Here is a 4,956-nt window from a genome sequence, read left to right as displayed (position 1 = left end):
TCACGGTTTACCGATGAACCTCCGCAGCTTCGCCCACTCATCATCATTCACTCCGTGGATATGCTGTGATTTTTTTTAGGGGCGAAGCTCCTTAAAGCGGCACCCGTTCGTCCCTCGTAGTAGTGCGTAACCAGTCGTAACGCTAGTACCAGATCTTGACCTCCAAGGTGGTGCCGGTGGGAGATTTTTCCTGTACGTTGTTGGACAATAAAAAATTCGCAGCGTGCGCGTTAACTAAAAGCCGAATTCTTCTGTCTCTCATTCCCCATTAGCAGCCATTGGCATGTTCCAGTAGGAAACGTTAGTAGAAGTAGAAGTGTAAGTGTTAGCTAAAAGCCGATTTCTTCTGTCTCTCATTCCCATTAGCAGCCATTGTTTACCTCTAAGGTAGTGCCTGGTGAGATTTCTCCTGTGCGTGATTAAACAATAAAAATTTTGTTCAAAACGCCGTTAATTGATGAAATAAACCAACGAAAGACGCCAGATATTTTCTAAAAGCAAAACGAAAGAACGCCAGATGTTTTCTAAAGCAATGGTTTTCTCAACAATGAAGATTCACAGCGTACATGTAAAATTAAAGTGAGCTGCAAGTCGTCATAACTCATCGAACCTTTAGTATAAACGCGCCCGATCTCACGTCGGTGATGATGTACCGGGCAGAATTCACGGAAGATTCACGGTTTACCGATGAACCTCCGCAGCTTCGCCCACTCATCATCATTCACTCCGTGGATATGCTGTGATTTTTCTCTCTTTTGTTGCATCTGTTTCTACGATCTAACGCGAGGAGTCAATGTCACCCACGGAGGAAGGAAAGAACTAAGGAGGGGCGCTGACGTCACTCTCGGTGAAGCCGGAAGTCGGCCATGTTGACTGGGCAGATCCTCATCTCTTGTTTATGTGCGAACAGCGCAGTGGAAGGCACGTCCCTCTCTCCGGCTCGAAAAGCACGTGGGCTGCGTGGCGCGCCTGCCATGGCGATCCGAAACCAACTGAAAGGAATTCAAAGCGCTGGTCCAGCGCGATGCCGCTCGCGAAATCATTTCGTGCGATGCAGTTGCGCACAAGGCTACAGTGAACGCGTTCGCTGGCTTGCCTGTCTACTCTTAAATGTTCTCTCTCAGCGTCCGAAGTGGGAATGCAGGGAGCGCACGCATCTGCTAGGAGAGGAGCGCGCGAGCGTCTATTGGTGGTTTAGGCAGTTTAGGGGCCCGGCGTTTCTCGCGCCCACGGATTCCGTAACTGACGAAACCACTGTTGTAAGTGCACGCAGTACGGAACGTTCTACTAGCCATATCGTTCATTTGGCAAACTGTGCTCGGCTACTAGGGTAAACAAGCATAACCAAGTAAACAAGCTTTCGCTTGCATAACCGAACCTATAGCCGAAATATACTGAGTATGTGCAGCGCAATGGTGCGAAGACAAGAGAAGACACACAAACGACATAGACTGGCGCTGATTTTTTTTAATCCTATAGCCGAGCTAAGCCGCAGCCATTATTTTAAACGCTTTAGTTTTATGCTGCTGCTTTGTTTTCCTTTCTTCGGGCTATCAACGACAATGCGAGATTGACGCGGCGATAGTGTACGAATAAAATCCACGCATTCTTACGGCACTTAAGAATGCTCGGCGATGACCGACAGAGCTTGTACTTCACATGCGTACGTATGTACATTCCGGCATACACACCCATGGCTAAACCAACGGAAGTTTACGAGCACAAACACATATTTTCGTCATGGCTCGGGGACTCGCTTTAACTTACTGAACTAGGCGGCCACGCACCGGGTAAATGTAGCGAGCAACAGCACACCGACAATGAGGCGAGCACAGGAGAACGCCGCGAACTAGATACGCTGACTACGGCGTGTGGTGTCAATGTATTTACGACATGTATTCAGGCACTGTACATAAAACAGAACCGGCCGTGCGCCGCCTTCTGTGATTGCATTCCGTCTCTCACGCGGCGCCCGGTCACCGTGTCCGTGACCTCGTGCACGGTGCAGGTGTGCGAATGACACTCGAACGCGGTTGCTCTAATGCCTAGAGTACACTGCTAGAAGGGTGCATCGCAAGCAAAACAGAAAAAAGTGTTTTGTTGCGCACAAGCAAGTTCTTACTGTAAACGTATAGAACACGAATATATGTGATGTCGTCATTTCGTCTTGCGGGGCACGAATGCTTCGTCCACTGTCACAAGCACGAACGCTGCACAACCGTCACTGACCTGCAAGGCGTTCGCCGTGGTTCCGTTTTATCAGTGACTCCGTTCTGTTATGGTGGCTAAGCCCGATTTCGCTAAGCACTTTAAATACGTACTTCATTTGCTTTATCCGCTGCACGGTACGTGGATACGCGCTCGTTCCACGCACTATTGAGGAACCATGGCTACCAACAGGTTTAGTAAACGCTGCTAGGTACAATAACCACCGGTTGAACACTGCGTAGCGAACAACGTGGCACAAAAAATGGATATCCGACACGGTTTGGTACGAGACCTCGGGAAGCGTTCAAGTCGCCGCCGCTACGCCAGCTACACTGCAAAGCACGGCGCGCCACCTAACCATGGCAACTTCACCATTGTGCCCAGTTAATATGGCCGCTATGACGTCATTTCCTCCACACTTTTCTGCCAGCGCGCCGGCTGGGCATGCCCTCTCCTGAGTTCTTTCCGTCCTCCGTAATGTCACCTAAGAAACTAGGTGGTGTTGAACGATAGCGCGAAGGCAGAGCAAGAAACGAACGTGGCGTCCACGCTCCGTGTGACGTATAGGCTCCCCAAGCATCGCTGAGTGGCGCTGCTGCTCTTGACAGGCAGCGCCATCTCTGGCATAAAAATAGAAACTGGGGTCAAACGACGCGCGTTTTCCCGTCTCTCCAACGCGCTGCCGCTCGCTTCCGCGCACGTGCAAAGCTCTCGCGGTGCACTTGCGGCGCCTCACAATGTACCGCTTGCAGTGCGGATTCAAAAATTCTTCAAGCTTGAATGGCACTTCCGAAAAGCGAACGAAAAGCGAGAGGAGCAAGACTCGTCAATCACGTTTACGGTGAAGAGCAGACTATCAACGACAACGACACCCGACTCAAAGCGAAATGCATTTCTCAAGTCGCCATCACACCGTGTAGGACGTATACCTCGAGGTAAGTCTCATTCTGTCATGTTAAACAGGCGTAATGGTCCATATGCACTCCGAAATGAAGCCGTGCACGCTATCGGTGTCCTGCGCCCCGCCCCGCATTGGCGTCTGCGCGAGCAGGGGTTTGGTGTGTAGCGACACCACGGACCCGAGCTAACGGGGGGTTTCAACCCCTCCCGCGCCTAGCCGTGCGTGGCTTTGCCGTGTCCGGGGAAAAGGGGATCCTGGGGGTTGAGTCGGCGCCGGGTGTTTGTACCCTTGAGGCCCCCCGGCAGAGGCAACCCACCCCGTTGGCCCCGGCTTCACGTAGACGGCACCCCTGGGCTGACTCACCCAGGGGAAATCGGCGGTCGCCTTTTCCTATCCCCTTCTCTAATCTTTTACTTTCCTATCCCCTTTTCTTGCTGTCCTGTCTCCTATTCGCTTCAATTACTTCCCAGTTTTCGTAGGTGGCCTGGGTTAACCTTGTGTACTATATCCATCCTTGGATATATTATATTGGGTTATAGCAGCTATGTATAGCTGGCGTCTGCACGTGTTGACCAAGCATTGTAGCGTCCCCTTGTTGGGCTCCATGGTGGGTGGCTACTATAGCTGCTGAATAATGAAGCATTTAATGGGTACTCCTTTCCCCCCACTTTCTGATCGTCCTCTCAAAAGAGGGCGCACCGAAGTGACAGCAAGTTTCCTGACGAACCACAAAGACAACTTTCCTCGGTATCACGTGATCCACAGTGGGCAAACCGACATGCCAGCGAGAGGTGTTTCACCTTTTCTTGTCGCTAAATACCTTGAACAAAAGCTAGGACCAGGATATAAGATCACTAAAATGTCAAGTGGAGATCTACTTCTTGAAATTTCTTGCAAAGCCCAATATGAGAAACTCCCCAGCCTTGAGAGATTCGGAGACATTCCTATAGCTGTGACTGCGCACAAATCAATGAATACGGTCCGTGGTGTAGTGACAGATGACGACCTAATTACACTAAGTGAGGCCGAGCTACTAGACGGATGGAAAGAACAAAATGTGATTGATGTTAAAAGGATCAAGATACGTAGAGATGACAAAGAAATACCAACCAAGCACTTGATCCTCACATTTGACTCAAGCAAGCTTGAACAAGCAGAACAAGCAAGCAGAACACATTGAAACAGGGTACATGAAAATCCGTGTCAGGGCATACATACCTAATCCGAGACGGTGTTTCCGGTGCCAGAGATATGGTCACGGATCTCTGAGCTGCCGAGAACGACCAACGTGTGCAAAGTGTGATGAGCATGATCACTCCTCTGACGACTGCAACAACACGCCTCACTGTGCGAAGTGCGATGGTGAGCACCCTTCTTACTCTCGATCATGCCCTGCATAGAAAAAGGAAAAGGACATAATAACGTTCAAAGTCAAAGAAAATGTATCGTTCAAGGAAGCACGGAAACGGTTTTCAATAGTTCACTACACTACATACGCCGATGTGACACGCGAGGGGGCAGTGTCACAACGGACAGTGGCTCCCGCCCAGACCTCACGCAGAGTTGCAGCGGCTAAGCCTCCAGCCCCCCACGCGGATGCAGCAGCTGCCGCTCTGCCACCAACAAAGGGCCAGCAGCCTAGCGGCTCGGTGGCCTCAACTGCCTCCTCTCGCGAGTCGGGGCCTAAACCGATGGATACAACACCAGACACCTCAACGCCTTTGGTGTCGAAGGAGCGGCACCGCTCGCTTGAGCGTGCCGCAACAAGCAAGCAACGCATAACAGCTCCTACAAAAGAAAGTCTTACATAAGATAAATCCTAATATGCAGAGTACTCTCCCCTCTAG

The sequence above is a fragment of the Rhipicephalus sanguineus genome, chromosome 6 (genome assembly GCF_013339695.2).
Source record: "Rhipicephalus sanguineus isolate Rsan-2018 chromosome 6, BIME_Rsan_1.4, whole genome shotgun sequence".
Lineage (NCBI taxonomy): Eukaryota > Metazoa > Arthropoda > Arachnida > Ixodida > Ixodidae > Rhipicephalus > Rhipicephalus sanguineus.
The sequence above is the reverse complement of the archived record's forward strand: the minus strand, read 5'-3'. Positions refer to the sequence as shown.